General features: G+C 45.5%; 26 non-coding genes across 26 annotated transcripts; 8 read left to right on the top strand and 18 right to left on the bottom strand.

The window, feature by feature from the left end:
* Window positions 1-7,315: 7,315 nt before the first annotated feature.
* On the bottom strand, window positions 7,316-7,388 carry trnav-cac. The gene has a single exon. It is a non-coding gene; the product is annotated as a tRNA-Val (tRNA).
* Window positions 7,389-7,555: 167 nt separating this feature from the next.
* Window positions 7,556-7,628, top strand: trnam-cau. The gene has a single exon. It is a non-coding gene; the product is annotated as a tRNA-Met (tRNA).
* A 1,006-nt stretch (window positions 7,629-8,634) lies between these two features.
* trnav-aac lies at window positions 8,635-8,707 on the bottom strand. The gene has a single exon. It is a non-coding gene; the product is annotated as a tRNA-Val (tRNA).
* Window positions 8,708-8,956: 249 nt separating this feature from the next.
* On the bottom strand, window positions 8,957-9,029 carry trnav-cac. The gene has a single exon. It is a non-coding gene; the product is annotated as a tRNA-Val (tRNA).
* Window positions 9,030-9,196: 167 nt separating this feature from the next.
* trnam-cau lies at window positions 9,197-9,269 on the top strand. The gene has a single exon. It is a non-coding gene; the product is annotated as a tRNA-Met (tRNA).
* A 1,004-nt stretch (window positions 9,270-10,273) lies between these two features.
* Window positions 10,274-10,346, bottom strand: trnav-aac. Its single transcript has one exon. It is a non-coding gene; the product is annotated as a tRNA-Val (tRNA).
* Window positions 10,347-10,633: 287 nt separating this feature from the next.
* trnav-cac lies at window positions 10,634-10,706 on the bottom strand. The gene has a single exon. It is a non-coding gene; the product is annotated as a tRNA-Val (tRNA).
* Window positions 10,707-10,873: 167 nt separating this feature from the next.
* On the top strand, window positions 10,874-10,946 carry trnam-cau. Its single transcript has one exon. It is a non-coding gene; the product is annotated as a tRNA-Met (tRNA).
* A 1,004-nt stretch (window positions 10,947-11,950) lies between these two features.
* trnav-aac lies at window positions 11,951-12,023 on the bottom strand. Its single transcript has one exon. It is a non-coding gene; the product is annotated as a tRNA-Val (tRNA).
* Window positions 12,024-12,350: 327 nt separating this feature from the next.
* trnav-cac lies at window positions 12,351-12,423 on the bottom strand. The gene has a single exon. It is a non-coding gene; the product is annotated as a tRNA-Val (tRNA).
* A 167-nt stretch (window positions 12,424-12,590) lies between these two features.
* trnam-cau lies at window positions 12,591-12,663 on the top strand. The gene has a single exon. It is a non-coding gene; the product is annotated as a tRNA-Met (tRNA).
* Window positions 12,664-13,667: 1,004 nt separating this feature from the next.
* trnav-aac lies at window positions 13,668-13,740 on the bottom strand. Its single transcript has one exon. It is a non-coding gene; the product is annotated as a tRNA-Val (tRNA).
* Window positions 13,741-13,989: 249 nt separating this feature from the next.
* On the bottom strand, window positions 13,990-14,067 carry trnav-cac. The gene has a single exon. It is a non-coding gene; the product is annotated as a tRNA-Val (tRNA).
* Window positions 14,068-14,234: 167 nt separating this feature from the next.
* trnam-cau lies at window positions 14,235-14,307 on the top strand. Its single transcript has one exon. It is a non-coding gene; the product is annotated as a tRNA-Met (tRNA).
* Window positions 14,308-15,311: 1,004 nt separating this feature from the next.
* Window positions 15,312-15,384, bottom strand: trnav-aac. Its single transcript has one exon. It is a non-coding gene; the product is annotated as a tRNA-Val (tRNA).
* A 249-nt stretch (window positions 15,385-15,633) lies between these two features.
* On the bottom strand, window positions 15,634-15,706 carry trnav-cac. The gene has a single exon. It is a non-coding gene; the product is annotated as a tRNA-Val (tRNA).
* A 167-nt stretch (window positions 15,707-15,873) lies between these two features.
* On the top strand, window positions 15,874-15,946 carry trnam-cau. Its single transcript has one exon. It is a non-coding gene; the product is annotated as a tRNA-Met (tRNA).
* Window positions 15,947-16,957: 1,011 nt separating this feature from the next.
* Window positions 16,958-17,030, bottom strand: trnav-aac. Its single transcript has one exon. It is a non-coding gene; the product is annotated as a tRNA-Val (tRNA).
* Window positions 17,031-17,279: 249 nt separating this feature from the next.
* Window positions 17,280-17,352, bottom strand: trnav-aac. Its single transcript has one exon. It is a non-coding gene; the product is annotated as a tRNA-Val (tRNA).
* Window positions 17,353-17,519: 167 nt separating this feature from the next.
* trnam-cau lies at window positions 17,520-17,592 on the top strand. The gene has a single exon. It is a non-coding gene; the product is annotated as a tRNA-Met (tRNA).
* Window positions 17,593-18,596: 1,004 nt separating this feature from the next.
* Window positions 18,597-18,669, bottom strand: trnav-aac. Its single transcript has one exon. It is a non-coding gene; the product is annotated as a tRNA-Val (tRNA).
* A 249-nt stretch (window positions 18,670-18,918) lies between these two features.
* Window positions 18,919-18,991, bottom strand: trnav-cac. The gene has a single exon. It is a non-coding gene; the product is annotated as a tRNA-Val (tRNA).
* Window positions 18,992-19,158: 167 nt separating this feature from the next.
* On the top strand, window positions 19,159-19,231 carry trnam-cau. Its single transcript has one exon. It is a non-coding gene; the product is annotated as a tRNA-Met (tRNA).
* Window positions 19,232-20,235: 1,004 nt separating this feature from the next.
* On the bottom strand, window positions 20,236-20,308 carry trnav-aac. Its single transcript has one exon. It is a non-coding gene; the product is annotated as a tRNA-Val (tRNA).
* Window positions 20,309-20,557: 249 nt separating this feature from the next.
* trnav-cac lies at window positions 20,558-20,630 on the bottom strand. The gene has a single exon. It is a non-coding gene; the product is annotated as a tRNA-Val (tRNA).
* Window positions 20,631-20,876: 246 nt separating this feature from the next.
* On the bottom strand, window positions 20,877-20,952 carry trnav-cac. Its single transcript has one exon. It is a non-coding gene; the product is annotated as a tRNA-Val (tRNA).
* Between the last annotated feature and the right edge of the window lie 285 nt (window positions 20,953-21,237).

Genomic DNA, 21,237 nt, shown 5'->3' with positions numbered 1-21,237 from the left:
GCATACGTTTCAGATATTAGGAAGTGGATGACAGAGAACTTCTTTCTCTTAAACAAAAAAAACCCTGAAATGCTTGTTTTAGGACTCAGGAAACAAAGAGCGTTGTTAGCAGATCTGACTGCGAACCTCGACGGCTGCATGGTCGTATCCCAAAAAACTATAAGAAACCTTGGCGTTACCCTTGACCCTGACCTCTCCAATGATGAACATATAAAATATGTCTCAAGAGTTGCTTATTTTCAACTTCGAAACTTTGCAAAAATATGAAAGTTTCTATCAAAAACTGATGCAGAAAAACTAATCCATGCTTTTGTTACTTCTAGACTAGATTACTGCAATGCTCTTCTTTCCGGTAACCCTGACAAATCAATAAATAAACTTCAATTAGTGCTGCACACGGGTATCTGTGTGCAGCACTAATTGACACATTACTCCTGTACTAGCGTCCTTACACTGACTGCCTGTTAGGGTTAGGGCTGATTTTAAGATTTTACTGTTAACCTATAAATCAGTACATGGACTTGCTCCTACTTACCTCGCTGAAATGTTGCAGACATACATACCCACACGTAACCTATGATCGCAAGATGCAGGCCTTTTAAATTGTACCTAGAATTTCTAAACAAACAGCCGGAGGCAGGGCCTTTTCTCATAGAGTTCCACTACTCTGGAATAATCTGCCAATTAAGGCTGTCCCTGTCCTTGTCCATCTGGTCATACTTCTGACCTAGTCTACATTTAAATAGACTCTAGATTTAGCCCACATGCATTCATAAATTATTCCACTTGGACTCTTGATATCTCACCCGGCACAGCCAGAAGAGGACTGGTCACCCCTCTGAGCCTGGGTCCTCTCTAGGTTTCTTCCAAAATTTTGGCCTTCTTCGGGAGTTTTTCCTAGCCACTGATATTCAACACTACTGTTGTTTGCTCATTGGGGTTTAAGGCCGGGTGTTTCTGTAAAAGCACTTTGCGACAACTGCTGTTGTAAAAGGGCTTTATAAATACATTTTATTGTTTTGATTGATTGATAAAATAAAGCAAGGCAAAAAAAAATTATGAAAAAGCCCTTAGTTCTCAATACAGTCTATTGCCCCTTTAGCATAAATGACAGCATGCAGTCTTTTGTAATAGTTGTCTATGAGGTATATATCACTGTCATTTTCTCAAGCATCCTCCAGAATGGAATTTCAGAGCACTCACTGACTGCAGCTCACTGGGTATTTGAGTTGGTTTGTTTGATGTCATCTTCATGCTCTTTCCACACCTGCTATAAGTTTTGCTGTAGTTTGAAATGGATCTACTTCAGCTCTTGACTTCCCTCAACAGCGTATTAGATAGTTTGGTATCAATCTGCCCAGTTGGAAATACACTAATATATCAATTACGGTCACTTGTGGGACAATACATGTTGGGGCATTGTCAAGCCAAGACCGACCCAATTACAATGTTATAACAATGAATTACTGGTTTTATATCGTTTTCTAACTGGGGCTTCTGGCAGACATAAACAGTGAATACTGTACAGACGGGTGTATTGTCATTTTCACCTACAATATGTTTTGTATGGGTGCTGTATATCCTGCTGTCACAGTGGGCCCCAGAGCACAGTAGTACACAGCAGAGTCAGACAGCTGCAGTCTCTGGATCCTCAAGGGGATTGAATTTGTCTTGGTATCAAGATCAGCATGAAATCTATCTTTGAAGTCTGCCGCATTGTCCCCAAATCCATATTTGGGACGCATAAGCATGTAATTTGGGTGGTCATTAGATCCTTGTTTGTACCAGAACAGGTATATACCATCCTGAGTATAAAATGTACAGCCCAGTGTGACCTGACCTCCCTCGGTAGTGATCACATCTCCTGTTGGCTGAGTGACTGAGTCTTCTCCTCTGCATTCTGGAAAGGAAAATAATCCTGATATATAAGGGAGAAAATAAAGAAGCAACATGATTGTTGAAATAATCATGTATGAATAAATACTGAAATATATTTTTGGTCAAAAGGCAGTGGAGCAAATGTAGTAGACCAATACATAAAATAACAGTTATCGTACCACAATAAAACGCTGCAATAATCAGAATATTCTTCATCCAAGACTCCATGTCTACTGATGGTAGTTAAGGAGAAAATAAACACACTTGTATGTCTCCTGGGCTTGTTAAACCACCTCTCTGAATGATGTAGCTCTGACTTAGGAGTCATTGAGTAAGAGATTATACAAAGCTGTCTACAATAGGGGAGGAGCCTATACAATGTTCTCCAAAATTAATTGACGCCTTTACAGATGAACAAAAAGGCTTGGGGAAATGTCTGTTAGAATGGTACAGTGAGGGAAAATATTATTTTATCCCCTGATGATTTTCTACGTTTGACCCCTGCCAAAGAAATGATCCGTCTATAATTTTAATGGTAGGTTTATTTGAACAGTGAGAGACAGAATAACAACAACAAAATCCAGAAAATACATGTCAAAAACGTTATAAATGGATTAATCCCATAGAAACTCTGGAGAGAGCTGAAGGTTTGAGTTGCCATGTGAAGGTTTGAGTGGCAGCTGAAATCATCAAGTATCGTCTTGATCTGCAACACAAACAAGAGGACTTTGGACAGGGACAGCAACGGGTCTTTCAAGCCAGATACTCCACAGTTGTGAGCCAGGACCTCATGTCCTCCTAAGTTCAAAAAGAGAAGAGACTGGGAATATTCAGAAAATGCATTCCTCATATCAACAAGGATTTATAGTGGAGAAGGAGAACTTAGTGGAGAAGGAGAACTGACCCTACTCCCCCAGCACAATAATATAGCAGCGTAAGATCGTGGGACTGAGACGGGGGTCCAGTGACACAGTGGCCCTATCTGGGGGAGGCCCCGGACAGGGCCCAACAGTCAGGAAATCAATCCACCCACATTGCCAAGCATCAACCAAAGGGACACCCACCAACCGCAACCAACCTGCATGAGGGCCAAGTATTGCCAGCAGAGTACAGCCCAATTGCACAAGTGCGCAACAGAGAGACAACAACAAGCCAGTGACTCCGCTCCCGAGAGGCATTGGAGGGAGGGCATTCCAGTTAGTTTTTCTGCTTCAGTTTTTGATAAAAGGTTTCTGATTTTTGAAAATGAAACAAAAAGCAACACTTTAGACATATTTTCATCAAAGGAGAGGTCAGGGCCAAGGGTAATGCCGAGATTTCTTACAGTTTTTTGGGATACGACCATGCAGCTGTTGAGGTTTACAGTGAGATCTGATAACAAAGCTCTTTGTTTCTTGGGTCCTAAAATGAGCATTTCTGTTTTCCTATAGTTTTAAAGCAAAACGTTCTCTGTCATCCACTAACTAATATCTGTAACGCATGCTTCCAAAGTAGCTAATTTTGGGGCTTCTCCATGCTTCATTGAAATATATAACTGTGTGTCATCAGCATAACAGTGAATGTTGACATTGTGATTCTGGAGGCAGCATACAAAGTGAGGACAATAATGGGCCCAGAACCGGGACCTTGAGAAACACCAAAGCATACCTTTGCCTTGTCAGAGGATATGCCATCCACACATACAAACTGATATATTTCAGATAAATAAGATTTAAACCAGGATAGAACATGTCCACGTAGCTATTTTTAGTGACAGGACAAAATCTAATGTGTGATTGTGGCAATGAGTTGGACCTGAGACATGTTGGATAAAACCCATTGAGTCAATAATGGCTTCAAAGGCTTTTTGAAGAGGATCATTGGACTTTTCCATATGAATATTGAAATCGCCAAAAATGTGATTACTACCTGCCATGGCTACAAGGTTAGACATGAATTCTGGAAACTCATTGAGGAACATTGTGTATGGCCTGGGGGGCCTGTAAATAGAAGCTATGTAAAACGATTTATCAACCTGGTTTACTTTCATGAGTAAAACTTCAAAAGAATGAAAATCAGTGACATGCTGCAGTTTTTGTTTTATTTTCCACCGTGAAACAGCCACAAGTATTCTCCAATGCCCGTGGGCTGGGGTGGGCTTGTGCAGGGATTGTGGGTGATGTGCCTCAAATTGTGAAGTAAAGGTTAAAGTTGACAGAAATATAAATACTTAAGTACAAATACTCCACAAAACTACTTGAATACTGTAACAAAGTAATATTACCACAGGGGAGGGGTAAGAGATTTGTCCAATTGAGGATTGGGTTGTGTATGTTGGAAAGGGTTATAGATTTTTCAATTTTAAGCTTGTGTGTGTATGTGGGGAGCGTGCTCGTCAATTTGTTTTTCCGGGTTCATTATCATGAGGCCTACTGCTGTTGGAAAGAAACTGCTATTATGGCGAGAGGTTTTGGCCCTGATAGACCTCAACCTTCTGCCAGAGGGGCGAGCACTGAATAGTCAATTTCCAGGATGAGAGAGATCAGACCCAATTATTGCCATTTGACTCTGTGTCCTGGAGGTGTGTAGATCATATAGAGATTGCAGCCAATCGCTCTCTCTTCAGACAGTGATGGAGGAGGTTGGGATGGACTCTATGATGGCAGTGTAGAAATGCATCATTATAGTCGTTGGCATGTTGAACTTTTCAGCTGCTGAAGGAAGTACATCCTCTGCTGTGTTTTCTTTGTAAGAGAGGTGATGTTCAGCTCCCACTTGAGGTTCTGGGCAATGGTGGTGTACAGAAAGCGAAAGCGACTCAACTGAGGTGACTGGGGAGCCACCCAAGGCAATGGGGGGAGGGCAGCTGGGCTTCATCTGAAGTCTACTATCATCCCCACAGTCTTTAGGGCATTGAGCTCAACGTTGTTCCGATGACACTAATCAGTCCTACCACAAATCAGATATAAGTCCGACAGAATAGTGACTGGAGGTACAGCTGTTGCTGTACCCCAGCAGAAGCCGTCGGTCGATTGCTGTTGGTAGGTACAGTCAATGTCAAACACTGTACTGTCTCTCATTTATCTCATTCATTCATTCATCTTCTTCCGCTTCATCCGGGGCCAGGTCACGGGGGCAGCAGTCTAAGCAGAGATGCCCAGACTTCCCTCTCCCCAGACACTTCCTCCAGCTCTTCCGGGGGGACACCGAGGCGTTCCCAGGCCAGCCGGGAGATATAGTCCCTCCAGCGTGTCCTAGGTCTTCCCCGGGGTCTCCTCCCGGTGGGACGGGACCGGAACACCTTCCCAAGAAGGCGTTCCGGAGGCATCCGAAACAGATGCCCAAGCCACCTCAGCTGACCCCTCTCGATGTGGAGGAGCATTTTTATTGATACAATAATCATTGCCATTCAGATCAGAAATGGTTAGTAATCCATTCCTGAACAACATGGCAAGAAACACCACTTGTTTACTGATAATTATTATATCATGTTCACTCTGGTGTGTTCAGAGTAAAGAGAGAGAGGGAGAGAGAGGGCATGAGCATGTCAACTGGGCAGGCAGAGCTGGTGACATGGAGGTGAGTGAGAAAAGGAGCAAATATTGATGACTGATCTGATATGACCATTTTGGTGTTCCTACGAAATCATACTTAATGTTGGCACAACTGAGGTTAGGTTTAGGGATAGGCCCCACTGAGGTTAGGTATATGCACAGGTGCCATTGAGGTTAGGGTTAGATCAAAGGATGGGGGCAGGGGAATATTCTGTCTTTGGGTAACCAACTAACTACAGGGCACATGGTCCTGGAGCAACATGTATTATGAAGTTGTAGGAATAAAACCAACACTGTGATTGTGAAATTTGAATGGTTAAGTGTCTAACAAATATTTTAAACATTTTTGAATGTCTTTCTGGGGGGACCCCCTACTGATTTGGTCCCCCCCCAATAGTGACTCCATGGCTACGGCCTTGGTCCACAGACCTGTTCGCTCTGTAGGCAAACTGCAATCGGTCTAGTAGATCAGAACTGCAGTGCTTTAGAGTGGATGGGGAGACACCGTCAGGCCCTGTTGCGGGTTTCTCTCTCTTGAATAATCTTTTAATGTCCCCTTCCAAGATTGAAAGTGAATGAGCTGGTACTTAAAGTGGTACTTGCTCTCATTAAACTTCTTGATGCATTTGTTATGTACCCTGGACATTTAAGCCTTCTAAAGATCAGATATACGCTTTTTATGTGATTGCAGGTCTTTCATAATTAAATACTTGGTCTACTTTCAATATGAGTAGACTGGGTCTAGTCTATACACTGCATGCACAATTATTAGGCAAGTGAGTATTCTAATCGTATCATTATTTCTATGCACATTTTCCAACTTCAAACCATATAAACTTGAATTATCATTGGATTGAATCATTTTCAGGTGATATGTATTTGTGTAATGAGGGAGAGTGTGGTGAAAGTGAATTACACTTGAAATCAAGGACAAGGTGGTCAAGAAACAACTCGGTGGCAAGGCACCGGGGGTGGATAAGATTGAGTACCTCAAGTATCTGGATGTTGTGGGGCTGTCTTGTTTGACACGCCTGTGCATCATCGTGTGGTGGTCAGGGACAGTGGCTTTGGGATGGTAGACCGGGGTGGTGGTCCCTCTTTTTAAGAAGTATAGGGGGATCACACTTCTCAGCCTCCCAGGGAAAGTCTATGCCAGGGTTCAGGAGAGGAGAATACGGCCGATAGTAGAACCTCGGATTCAGGAGGAACAGTGTGGTTTTCGTCCGGGCTGTGGAACACTGGACCAGCTCTATACCCTCGACAGGGTGATTGAGGGTTCATGGGAGTTTGCCCAAAACATCCACATGTGTTTTGTGGATTTGGAGAAGGCATTCGACTGTGTCCCTTGTGGCACCCTGTAGATGGAACACACCCACCATGCATGAATCTGGAAGGATCCTGATCATGGCCAGGGACTGTACCGGTTTCCGTAGTGTCGTGGTAATAACTTCCGCCTCACACGCGAAAGGTCCCCGGTTCGAGACTGGGGGGAAACACATTTCCCCCGCATGTGAAGAGAACGTGATGTCCAATATGGAACCTGGAAGGGTGGTTGGGAACGATCAGGATCCTTCCTGATGAATTGGCCAACTTGGTGAGACATAATCAAAATGGTGTGACCCGTGACAGAAGCAAGCACAGCTTATTTTCTTATAAACGCTGTTGGGGAAAGATGTTATTTGAGATGGGCTACTAGATGGGCTCTGGAGAAGAGTCGACAAAATACGGACTTCTCCTTCAATCTGCAGATCTAAACTCCTTGCGAGAAGAAACTAGCGTCCGTGGGTGTGGCCTAGTAGTTTTTAATGGCACAAATTTCAGGTGGCTTACGAAAGACATTTTGGGCACCTAAGGCAACGCAAAGCACATGGTACCTGGTCACTATTGCATGGGTGAAAAAGAAGTGTTTCCGCCCGGTCTCGAACCGGGGACCTTTCGCGTGTGAGGCGAACATGATAACCACTACACTACGGAAACTGGAAGGGTGCCTGAGAACGATCAGGATCCTTCCTGATCATTTGGTCAACTTGGTGAGACGTACTCAAAATGGTGTGACCCGTGACAGAAGCGAACGCCCTTTTCAAAACTTGTCTAATGTTACTCCACTTTTATCTGTATCACTCTGTCCCCCAATCCTGCGTGCTGCCTCCTTAGCGCAGTAGGTAGCGCGTCAGTCTCATAATCTGAAGGTCGTGAGTTCAATCCTCACAGGGGGCACGGCTTTTGAAGCGGTTTCTATAAGGCCTGACACGTTGAGTCACCATCCACACCACCATAAAGACAAGACTTCAAGAAAGCAGACACAGGGGATTCAGCACAACTTGCCAACAATTCATAAGCCTCAAGAATAGAAAGGCCAGAATTGACTTTGCCAAAAGTGTGTTTAGCGACAATGTGACAGAAGCAGCCAGATGAAGTGTGTAGTGACATATTTTCTGCTCAGATTCAGCAAACTTGATTGGATGGCGCTTCACTTTACACATGGACAATGACCCAAAACATACTGCGAGAGCAAATGGAATATTCTGCAATGGCCGAGTCAATCACCTGATCTCAATCCGATGGAGCATGCTTTTCATTTGCTGAAGCCAAAACTTAAGGCAGATAGACCCACAAACAGAGGACAACTGAAGACAGCTGCAGTAAGGGCGTGGCAAAGCATAACAAAAGACCCAACTGTAAATAGTTCCCTAGTATCCAAAACAAGCTCTGCAGCCCTACGCTCTTGATTAGATTGCACTCTGTTGCCATTTGTTGTTCACAAAGCTCTGAAGGGCCAGCTGTGTGTTGATTTGTGACATTTTCACCGTTTCAATTCAGAAAAGGCACATTTTCTTATAAACGCTGTTGGGGAAAGATGTTATTTGAGACGGGCTACTAGCCGAGTAGTTTGTTATTATCCACGTCTTGCCGGCGATTTTCTCTTGTCCGGTGGTTTTCTAGTGTCCACTCCAAAGACATTGGGATAAAGACCTGGAGAAGAGTCGACTAAATACGGACTTCTCCTTCAAGGGATGGAGAAACAAAGGGGCAAATTCCAGTTTTTAGCCACTGGGTTGATTTCAACTGTTTACCCTAGGCACAAATTAGCAGCAAGACTGACATAAATGTGGCCCCATGCAATACAAAGCAAACTGCTGCATGGTCGGACGCTTTGTTAACACTCAGTAGCCGTGAGCCATATTTCTTTTCTCTGAGGTTAGTGTATCATTTGCGGAAAATGTGTTTCCGCCCGGTCTCGAACCGGGGACCTTTCGCGTGTTAGGCGAACGTGATAACCACTACACTACGGAAACCTGTACAGCCCTCAGCCCTGATCAGGATCCGTCCAAAATCATGCATGGTTTGGTCATATTCTAAATCGAGGATGTCATCTGGAGTTGTTGCAGATCTAAACTCCTTGCGAGAAGAAACTAGCGTCCGTGGGTGTGGCCTAGTAGTTTTTAATGGCACAAATTTCAGGTGGCTTACGAAAGACATTTTGGGCACCTAAGGCAACGCAAAGCACATGGTACCTGGTCACTATTGCATGGGTGAAAAAGAAGTGTTTCCGCCCGGTCTCGAACCGGGGACCTTTCGCGTGTGAGGCGAACGTGATAACCACTACACTACGGAAACTGGAAGGGTGCCTGAGAACGATCAGGATCCTTCCTGATCATTTGGTCAACTTGGTGAGACGTACTCAAAATGGTGTGACCCGTGACAGAAGCGAACGCCCTTTTCAAAACTTGTCTGATGTTACTCCACTTTTATCTGTATCACTCTGTCCCCCGATCCTGCGTGCTGCCTCCTTAGCGCAGTAGGTAGCGCGTCAGTCTCATAATCTGAAGGTCGTGAGTTCGATCCTCACAGGGGGCACGGCTTTTGAAGCGGTTTCTATAAGGCCTGACACGTTGAGTCGCCGTCCACACCACCATAAAGACAAGACTTCAAGAAAGCAGACACAGGGGATTCAGCACAACTTGCCAACAATTCATAAGCCTCAAGAATAGAAAGGCCAGAATTGACTTTGCCAAAAGTGTTTAGCGACAATGTGACAGAAGCAGCCAGATGAAGTGTGTAGTGACATATTGTCTGCTCAGATTCAGCAAACTTGATTGGATGGCGCTTCACTTTACACATGGACAATGACCCAAAACATACTGCGAGAGCAAATGGAATATTCTGCAATGGCCGAGTCAATCACCTGATCTCAATCCGATGGAGCATGCTTTTCATTTGCTGAAGCCAAAACTTAAGGCAGATAGACCCACAAACAGAGGACAACTGAAGACAGCTGCAGTAAGGGCGTGGCAAAGCATAACAAAAGACCCAACTGTAAATAGTTCCCTAGTATCCAAAACAAGCTCTGCAGCCCTACGCTCTTGATTAGATTGCACTCTGTTGCCATTTGTTGTTCACAAAGCTCTGAAGGGCCAGCTGTGTGTTGATTTGTGACATTTTCACCGTTTCAATTCAGAAAAGGCACATTTTCTTATAAACGCTGTTGGGGAAAGATGTTATTTGAGACGGGCTACTAGCCGAGTAGTTTGTTATTATCCACGTCTTGCCGGCGATTTTCTCTTGTCCGGTGGTTTTCTAGTGTCCACTCCAAAGACATTGGGATAAAGACCTGGAGAAGAGTCGACTAAATACGGACTTCTCCTTCAAGGGATGGAGAAACAAAGGGGCAAATTCCAGTTTTTAGCCACTGGGTTGATTTCAACTGTTTACCCTAGGCACAAATTAGCAGCAAGACTGACATAAATGTGGCCCCATGCAATACAAAGCAAACTGCTGCATGGTCGGACGCTTTGTTAACACTCAGTAGCCGTGAGCCATATTTCTTTTCTCTGAGGTTAGTGTATCATTTGCGGAAAATGTGTTTCCGCCCGGTCTCGAACCGGGGACCTTTCGCGTGTTAGGCGAACGTGATAACCACTACACTACGGAAACCTGTACAGCCCTCAGCCCTGATCAGGATCCGTCCAAAATCATGCATGGTTTGGTCATATTCTAAATCGAGGATGTCATCTGGAGTTGTTGCAGATCTAAACTCCTTGCGAGAAGAAACTAGCGTCCGTGGGTGTGGCCTAGTAGTTTTTAATGGCACAAATTTCAGGTGGCTTACGAAAGACATTTTGGGCACCTAAGGCAACGCAAAGCACATGGTACCTGGTCACTATTGCATGGGTGAAAAAGAAGTGTTTCCCCTGGTCACTATTGCATGGGTGAAAAAGAAGTGTTTCCGCCCGGTCTCGAACCGGGGACCTTTCGCGTGTGAGGCGAACGTGATAACCACTACACTACGGAAACTGGAAGGGTGCCTGAGAACGATCAGGATCCTTCCTGATCATTTGGTCAACTTGGTGAGACGTACTCAAAATGGTGTGACCCGTGACAGAAGCGAACGCCCTTTTCAAAACTTGTCTGATGTTACTCCACTTTTATCTGTATCACTCTGTCCCCCGATCCTGCGTGCTGCCTCCTTAGCGCAGTAGGTAGCGCGTCAGTCTCATAATCTGAAGGTCGTGAGTTCGATCCTCACAGGGGGCACGGCTTTTGAAGCGGTTTCTATAAGGCCTGACACGTTGAGTCGCCGTCCACACCACCATAAAGACAAGACTTCAAGAAAGCAGACACAGGGGATTCAGCACAACTTGCCAACAATTCATAAGCCTCAAGAATAGAAAGGCCAGAATTGACTTTGCCAAAAGTGTTTAGCGACAATGTGACAGAAGCAGCCAGATGAAGTGTGTAGTGACATATTGTCTGCTCAGATTCAGCAAACTTGATTGGATGGCGCTTCACTTTACACATGGACAATGACCCAAAACATACTGCGAGAGCAAATGGAATATTCTGCAATGGCCGAGTCAATCACCTGATCTCAATCCGATGGAGCATGCTTTTCATTTGCTGAAGCCAAAACTTAAGGCAGATAGACCCACAAACAGAGGACAACTGAAGACAGCTGCAGTAAGGGCGTGGCAAAGCATAACAAAAGACCCAACTGTAAATAGTTCCCTAGTATCCAAAACAAGCTCTGCAGCCCTACGCTCTTGATTAGATTGCACTCTGTTGCCATTTGTTGTTCACAAAGCTCTGAAGGGCCAGCTGTGTGTTGATTTGTGACATTTTCACCGTTTCAATTCAGAAAAGGCACATTTTCTTATAAACGCTGTTGGGGAAAGATGTTATTTGAGACGGGCTACTAGCCGAGTAGTTTGTTATTATCCACGTCTTGCCGGCGATTTTCTCTTGTCCGGTGGTTTTCTAGTGTCCACTCCAAAGACATTGGGATAAAGACCTGGAGAAGAGTCGACTAAATACGGACTTCTCCTTCAAGGGATGGAGAAACAAAGGGGCAAATTCCAGTTTTTAGCCACTGGGTTGATTTCAACTGTTTACCCTAGGCACAAATTAGCAGCAAGACTGACATAAATGTGGCCCCATGCAATACAAAGCAAACTGCTGCATGGTCGGACGCTTTGTTAACACTCAGTAGCCGTGAGCCATATTTCTTTTCTCTGAGGTTAGTGTATCATTTGCGGAAAATGTGTTTCCGCCCGGTCTCGAACCGGGGACCTTTCGCGTGTTAGGCGAACGTGATAACCACTACACTACGGAAACCTGTACAGCCCTCAGCCCTGATCAGGATCCGTCCAAAATCATGCATGGTTTGGTCATATTCTAAATCGAGGATGTCATCTGGAGTTGTTGCAGATCTAAACTCCTTGCGAGAAGAAACTAGCGTCCGTGGGTGTGGCCTAGTAGTTTTTAATGGCACAAATTTCAGGTGGCTTACGAAAGACATTTTGGGCACCTAAGGCAACGCAAAGCACATGGTACCTGGTCACTATTGCATGGGTGAAAAAGAAGTGTTTCCGCCCATTTTGGGCACCTAAGGCAACGCAAAGCACATGGTACCTGGTCACTATTGCATGGGTGAAAAAGAAGTGTTTCCGCCCGGTCTCGAACCGGGGACCTTTCGCGTGTGAGGCGAACGTGATAACCACTACACTACGGAAACTGGAAGGGTGCCTGAGAACGATCAGGATCCTTCCTGATCATTTGGTCAACTTGGTGAGACGTACTCAAAATGGTGTGACCCGTGACAGAAGCGAACGCCCTTTTCAAAACTTGTCTGATGTTACTCCACTTTTATCTGTATCACTCTGTCCCCCGATCCTGCGTGCTGCCTCCTTAGCGCAGTAGGTAGCGCGTCAGTCTCATAATCTGAAGGTCGTGAGTTCGATCCTCACAGGGGGCACGGCTTTTGAAGCGGTTTCTATAAGGCCTGACACGTTGAGTCGCCGTCCACACCACCATAAAGACAAGACTTCAAGAAAGCAGACACAGGGGATTCAGCACAACTTGCCAACAATTCATAAGCCTCAAGAATAGAAAGGCCAGAATTGACTTTGCCAAAAGTGTTTAGCGACAATGTGACAGAAGCAGCCAGATGAAGTGTGTAGTGACATATTGTCTGCTCAGATTCAGCAAACTTGATTGGATGGCGCTTCACTTTACACATGGACAATGACCCAAAACATACTGCGAGAGCAAATGGAATATTCTGCAATGGCCGAGTCAATCACCTGATCTCAATCCGATGGAGCATGCTTTTCATTTGCTGAAGCCAAAACTTAAGGCAGATAGACCCACAAACAGAGGACAACTGAAGACAGCTGCAGTAAGGGCGTGGCAAAGCATAACAAAAGACCCAACTGTAAATAGTTCCCTAGTATCCAAAACAAGCTCTGCAGCCCTACGCTCTTGATTAGATTGCACTCTGTTGCCATTTGTTGTTCACAAAGCTCTGAAGGGCCAGCTGTGTGTTGATTTGTGACATTTTCACCGTTTCAATTCAGAAAAGGCACATTTTCTTATAAACGCTGTTGGGGAAAGATGTTATTTGAGACGGGCTACTAGCCGAGTAGTTTGTTATTATCCACGTCTTGCCGGCGATTTTCTCTTGTCCGGTGGTTTTCTAGTGTCCACTCCAAAGACATTGGGATAAAGACCTGGAGAAGAGTCGACTAAATACGGACTTCTCCTTCAAGGGATGGAGAAACAAAGGGGCAAATTCCAGTTTTTAGCCACTGGGTTGATTTCAACTGTTTACCCTAGGCACAAATTAGCAGCAAGACTGACATAAATGTGGCCCCATGCAATACAAAGCAAACTGCTGCATGGTCGGACGCTTTGTTAACACTCAGTAGCCGTGAGCCATATTTCTTTTCTCTGAGGTTAGTGTATCATTTGCGGAAAATGTGTTTCCGCCCGGTCTCGAACCGGGGACCTTTCGCGTGTTAGGCGAACGTGATAACCACTACACTACGGAAACCTGTACAGCCCTCAGCCCTGATCAGGATCCGTCCAAAATCATGCATGGTTTGGTCATATTCTAAATCGAGGATGTCATCTGGAGTTGTTGCAGATCTAAACTCCTTGCGAGAAGAAACTAGCGTCCGTGGGTGTGGCCTAGTAGTTTTTAATGGCACAAATTTCAGGTGGCTTACGAAAGACATTTTGGGCACCTAAGGCAACGCAAAGCACATGGTACCTGGTCACTATTGCATGGGTGAAAAAGAAGTGTTTCCGCCCGGTCTCGAACCGGGGACGGGACCTTTCGCGTGTGAGGCGAACGTGATAACCACTACACTACGGAAACTGGAAGGGTGCCTGAGAACGATCAGGATCCTTCCTGATCATTTGGTCAACTTGGTGAGACGTACTCAAAATGGTGTGACCCGTGACAGAAGCGAACGCCCTTTTCAAAACTTGTCTGATGTTACTCCACTTTTATCTGTATCACTCTGTCCCCCGATCCTGCGTGCTGCCTCCTTAGCGCAGTAGGTAGCGCGTCAGTCTCATAATCTGAAGGTCGTGAGTTCGATCCTCACAGGGGGCACGGCTTTTGAAGCGGTTTCTATAAGGCCTGACACGTTGAGTCGCCGTCCACACCACCATAAAGACAAGACTTCAAGAAAGCAGACACAGGGGATTCAGCACAACTTGCCAACAATTCATAAGCCTCAAGAATAGAAAGGCCAGAATTGACTTTGCCAAAAGTGTTTAGCGACAATGTGACAGAAGCAGCCAGATGAAGTGTGTAGTGACATATTGTCTGCTCAGATTCAGCAAACTTGATTGGATGGCGCTTCACTTTACACATGGACAATGACCCAAAACATACTGCGAGAGCAAATGGAATATTCTGCAATGGCCGAGTCAATCACCTGATCTCAATCCGATGGAGCATGCTTTTCATTTGCTGAAGCCAAAACTTAAGGCAGATAGACCCACAAACAGAGGACAACTGAAGACAGCTGCAGTAAGGGCGTGGCAAAGCATAACAAAAGACCCAACTGTAAATAGTTCCCTAGTATCCAAAACAAGCTCTGCAGCCCTACGCTCTTGATTAGATTGCACTCTGTTGCCATTTGTTGTTCACAAAGCTCTGAAGGGCCAGCTGTGTGTTGATTTGTGACATTTTCACCGTTTCAATTCAGAAAAGGCACATTTTCTTATAAACGCTGTTGGGGAAAGATGTTATTTGAGACGGGCTACTAGCCGAGTAGTTTGTTATTATCCACGTCTTGCCGGCGATTTTCTCTTGTCCGGTGGTTTTCTAGTGTCCACTCCAAAGACATTGGGATAAAGACCTGGAGAAGAGTCGACTAAATACGGACTTCTCCTTCAAGGGATGGAGAAACAAAGGGGCAAATTCCAGTTTTTAGCCACTGGGTTGATTTCAACTGTTTACCCTAGGCACAAATTAGCAGCAAGACTGACATAAATGTGGCCCCATGCAATACAAAGCAAACTGCTGCATGGTCGGACGCTTTGTTAACACTCAGTAGCCGTGAGCCATATTTCTTTTCTCTGAGGTTAGTGTATCATTTGCGGAAAATGTGTTTCCGCCCGGTCTCGAACCGGGGACCTTTCGCGTGTTAGGCGAACGTGATAACCACTACACTACGGAAACCTGTACAGCCCTCAGCCCTGATCAGGATCCGTCCAAAATCATGCATGGTTTGGTCATATTCTAAATCGAGGATGTCATCTGGAGTTGTTGCAGATCTAAACTCCTTGCGAGAAGAAACTAGCGTCCGTGGGTGTGGCCTAGTAGTTTTTAATGGCACAAATTTCAGGTGGCTTACGAAAGACATTTTGGGCACCTAAGGCAACGCAAAGCACATGGTACCTGGTCACTATTGCATGGGTGAAAAAGAAGTGTTTCCGCCCGGTCTCGAACCGGGGACCTTTCGCGTGTGAGGCGAACGTGATAACCACTACACTACGGAAACTGGAAGGGTGCCTGAGAACGATCAGGATCCTTCCTGATCATTTGGTCAACTTGGTGAGACGTACTCAAAATGGTGTGACCCGTGACAGAAGCGAACGCCCTTTTCAAAACTTGTCTAATGTTACTCCACTTTTATCTGTATCACTCTGTCCCCCAATCCTGCGTGCTGCCTCCTTAGCGCAGTAGGTAGCGCGTCAGTCTCATAATCTGAAGGTCGTGAGTTCGATCCTCACAGGGGGCACGGCTTTTGAAGCGGTTTCTATAAGGCCTGACACGTTGAGTCACCATCCACACCACCATAAAGACAAGACTTCAAGAAAGCAGACACAGGGGATTTAGCACAACTTGCCAACAATTCATAAGCCTCAAGAATAGAAAGGCCAGAATTGACTTTGCCAAAAGTCATTAGTGTTTAGTGACCATGTGACAGAAGCAGCCAGATGAAGTGTGTAGTGACATATTGTCTGCTCAGATTCAGCAAACTTGATTGGATGGCGCTTCACTTTACACATGGACAATGACCCAAAACATACTGCGAGAGCAAATGGAATATTCTGCAATGGCCGAGTCAATCACCTGATCTCAATCCGATGGAGCATGCTTTTCATTTGCTGAAGCCAAAACTTAATGCAGAAAGACCCACAAACAGAGGACAACTGAAGACAGCTGCAGTAAGGGCGTGGCAAAGCATAACAAAAGACCCAACTGTAAATAGTTCCCTAGTATCCAAAACAAGTCCTGCTGCCCTACGCACTTGATTAGATTGCACTCTGTTGCCATTTGTTGTTCACAAAGCTCTGAAGGGCCAGCTGTGTGTTGATTTGTGACATTTTCACCGTTTCAATTCAGAAAAGGCACATTTTCTTATAAACGCTGTTGGGGAAAGATGTTATTTGAGACGGGCTACTAGCCGAGTAGTTTGTTATTATCCACGTCTTGCCGGCGATTTTCTCTTGTCCGGTGGTTTTCTAGTGTCCACTCCAAAGACATTGGGATAAAGACCTGGAGAAGAGTCGACTAAATACGGACTTCTCCTTCAAGGGATGGAGAAACAAAGGGGCAAATTCCAGTTTTTAGCCACTGGGTTGATTTCAACTGTTTACCCTAGGCACAAATTAGCAGCAAGACTGACATAAATGTGGCCCCATGCAATACAAAGCAAACTGCTGCATGGTCGGACGCTTTGTTAACACTCAGTAGCCGTGAGCCATATTTCTTTTCTCTGAGGTTAGTGTATCATTTGCGGAAAATGTGTTTCCGCCCGGTCTCGAACCGGGGACCTTTCGCGTGTTAGGCGAACGTGATAACCACTACACTACGGAAACCTGTACAGCCCTCAGCCCTGATCAGGATCCGTCCAAAATCATGCATGGTTTGGTCATATTCTAAATCGAGGATGTCATCTGGAGTTGTTGCAGATCTAAACTCCTTGCGAGAAGAAACTAGCGTCCGTGGGTGTGGCCTAGTAGTTTTTAATGGCACAAATTTCAGGTGGCTTACGAAAGACATTTTGGGCACCTAAGGCAACGCAAAGCACATGGTACCTGGTCACTATTGCATGGGTGAAAAAGAAGTGTTTCCGCCCGGTCTCGAACCGGGGACCTTTCGCGTGTTAGGCGAACGTGATAACCACTACACTACGGAAACTGGAAGGGTGCCTGAGAACGATCAGGATCCTTCCTGATCATTTGGTCAACTTGGTGAGACGTACTCAAAATGGTGTGACCCGTGACAGAAGCGAACGCCCTTTTCAAAACTTGTCTGATGTTACTCCACTTTTATCTGTATCACTCTGTCCCCCGGTCCTGCGTGCTGCCTCCTTAGCGCAGTAGGTAGCGCGTCAGTCTCATAATCTGAAGGTCGTGAGTTCGATCCTCACAGGGGGCACGGCTTTTGAAGCGGTTTCTATAAGGCCTGACACGTTGAGTCGCCGTCCACACCACCATAAAGACAAGACTTCAAGAAAGCAGACACAGGGGATTCAGCACAACTTGCCAACAATTCATAAGCCTCAAGAATAGAAAGGCCAGAATTGACTTTGCCAAAAGTGTTTAGCGACAATGTGACAGAAGCAGCCAGATGAAGTGTGTAGTGACATATTTTCTGCTCAGATTCAGCAAACTTGATTGGATGGCGCTTCACTTTACACATGGACAATGACCCAAAACATACTGCGAGAGCAAATGGAATATTCTGCAATGGCCGAGTCAATCACCTGATCTCAATCCGATGGAGCATGCTTTTCATTTGCTGAAGCCAAAACTTAAGGCAGATAGACCCACAAACAGAGGACAACTGAAGACAGCTGCAGTAAGGGCGTGGCAAAGCATAACAAAAGACCCAACTGTAAATAGTTCCCTAGTATCCAAAACAAGCTCTGCAGCCCTACGCTCTTGATTAGATTGCACTCTGTTGCCATTTGTTGTTCACAAAGCTCTGAAGGGCCAGCTGTGTGTTGATTTGTGACATTTTCACCGTTTCAATTCAGAAAAGGCACATTTTCTTATAAACGCTGTTGGGGAAAGATGTTATTTGAGACGGGCTACTAGCCGAGTAGTTTGTTATTATCCACGTCTTGCCGGCGATTTTCTCTTGTCCGGTGGTTTTCTAGTGTCCACTCCAAAGACATTGGGATAAAGACCTGGAGAAGAGTCGACTAAATACGGACTTCTCCTTCAAGGGATGGAGAAACAAAGGGGCAAATTCCAGTTTTTAGCCACTGGGTTGATTTCAACTGTTTACCCTAGGCACAAATTAGCAGCAAGACTGACATAAATGTGGCCCCATGCAATACAAAGCAAACTGCTGCATGGTCGGACGCTTTGTTAACACTCAGTAGCCGTGAGCCATATTTCTTTTCTCTGAGGTTAGTGTATCATTTGCGGAAAATGTGTTTCCGCCCGGTCTCGAACCGGGGACCTTTCGCGTGTTAGGCGAACGTGATAACCACTACACTACGGAAACCTGTACAGCCCTCAGCCCTGATCAGGATCCGTCCAAAATCATGCATGGTTTGGTCATATTCTAAATCGAGGATGTCATCTGGAGTTGTTGCAGATCTAAACTCCTTGCGAGAAGAAACTAGCGTCCGTGGGTGTGGCCTAGTAGTTTTTAATGGCACAAATTTCAGGTGGCTTACGAAAGACATTTTGGGCACCTAAGGCAACGCAAAGCACATGGTACCTGGTCACTATTGCATGGGTGAAAAAGAAGTGTTTCCGCCCGGTCTCGAACCGGGGACCTTTCGCGTGTGAGGCGAACGTGATAACCACTACACTACGGAAACTGGAAGGGTGCCTGAGAACGATCAGGATCCTTCCTGATCATTTGGTCAACTTGGTGAGACGTACTCAAAATGGTGTGACCCGTGACAGAAGCGAACGCCCTTTTCAAAACTTGTCTGATGTTACTCCACTTTTATCTGTATCACTCTGTCCCCCGGTCCTGCGTGCTGCCTCCTTAGCGCAGTAGGTAGCGCGTCAGTCTCATAATCTGAAGGTCGTGAGTTCGATCCTCACAGGGGGCACGGCTTTTGAAGCGGTTTCTATAAGGCCTGACACGTTGAGTCGCCGTCCACACCACCATAAAGACAAGACTTCAAGAAAGCAGACACAGGGGATTCAGCACAACTTGCCAACAATTCATAAGCCTCAAGAATAGAAAGGCCAGAATTGACTTTGCCAAAAGTGTTTAGCGACAATGTGACAGAAGCAGCCAGATGAAGTGTGTAGTGACATATTTTCTGCTCAGATTCAGCAAACTTGATTGGATGGCGCTTCACTTTACACATGGACAATGACCCAAAACATACTGCGAGAGCAAATGGAATATTCTGCAATGGCCGAGTCAATCACCTGATCTCAATCCGATGGAGCATGCTTTTCATTTGCTGAAGCCAAAACTTAAGGCAGATAGACCCACAAACAGAGGACAACTGAAGACAGCTGCAGTAAGGGCGTGGCAAAGCATAACAAAAGACCCAACTGTAAATAGTTCCCTAGTATCCAAAACAAGCTCTGCAGCCCTACGCTCTTGATTAGATTGCACTCTGTTGCCATTTGTTGTTCACAAAGCTCTGAAGGGCCAGCTGTGTGTTGATTTGTGACATTTTCACCGTTTCAATTCAGAAAAGGCACATTTTCTTATAAACGCTGTTGGGGAAAGATGTTATTTGAGACGGGCTACTAGCCGAGTAGTTTGTTATTATCCACGTCTTGCCGGCGATTTTCTCTTGTCCGGTGGTTTTCTAGTGTCCACTCCAAAGACATTGGGATAAAGACCTGGAGAAGAGTCGACTAAATACGGACTTCTCCTTCAAGGGATGGAGAAACAAAGGGGCAAATTCCAGTTTTTAGCCACTGGGTTGATTTCAACTGTTTACCCTAGGCACAAATTAGCAGCAAGACTGACATAAATGTGGCCCCATGCAATACAAAGCAAACTGCTGCATGGTCGGACGCTTTGTTAACACTCAGTAGCCGTGAGCCATATTTCTTTTCTCTGAGGTTAGTGTATCATTTGCGGAAAATGTGTTTCCGCCCGGTCTCGAACCGGGGACCTTTCGCGTGTTAGGCGAACGTGATAACCACTACACTACGGAAACCGGTACAGCCCTCAGCCCTGATCAGGATCCGTCCAAAATCATGCATGGTTTGGTCATATTCTAAATCGAGGATGTCATCTGGAGTTGTTGCAGATCTAAACTCCTTGCGAGAAGAAACTAGCGTCCGTGGGTGTGGCCTAGTAGTTTTTAATGGCACAAATTTCAGGTGGCTTACGAAAGACATTTTGGGCACCTAAGGCAACGCAAAGCACATGGTACCTGGTCACTATTGCATGGGTGAAAAAGAAGTGTTTCCGCCCGGTCTCGAACCGGGGACCTTTCGCGTGTGAGGCGAACGTGATAACCACTACACTACGGAAACCGGTACAGCCCTCAGCCCTGATCAGGATCCGTCCAAAATCATGCATGGTTTGGTCATATTCTAAATCGAGGATGTCATCTGGAGTTGTTGCAGATCTAAACTCCTTCGAGAAGAAAACTAGCGTCCGGGTGTGGCCTAGTAGTTTTAATGGCACAAATTTCAGTGGCTTACGAAGACATTTTGGGCACCTAAGGCAACGCAAAGCACATGGTACCATGGTGCACTATTGCATGGGTGAAAAAGAAGTGTTTCCTCCGCCCGGTCTCGAACCGGGGACCTTTCGCGTGTGAGGCGAACGTGATAACCACTACACTACGGAAACTGGAAGGGTGCCTGAGGAACGATCAGGATCTTCCTGATCATTTGGTCAACTTGGTGAGACGTACTCAAAATGGTGTGACCCGTGACAGAAGCGAACGCCCTTTTCAAAACTTATCTAATGTTACTCCACTTTTATCTGTATCACTCTGTCCCCCAATCCTGCAATCTGCTCCTTAGCAGTAGGTAGCGCGTCAGTCTCATAATCTGAAGGTCGTGAGTTCGATCCTCACAGGGGGCATGGCTTTTGAAGCGGTTTCTATAAGCCTGACACGTTCAGTCGCCATCC

The sequence above is a fragment of the Esox lucius genome, chromosome 3 (genome assembly GCF_011004845.1).
Source record: "Esox lucius isolate fEsoLuc1 chromosome 3, fEsoLuc1.pri, whole genome shotgun sequence".
Lineage (NCBI taxonomy): Eukaryota > Metazoa > Chordata > Actinopteri > Esociformes > Esocidae > Esox > Esox lucius.
The sequence above is the reverse complement of the archived record's forward strand: the minus strand, read 5'-3'. Positions and strand labels throughout refer to the sequence as shown.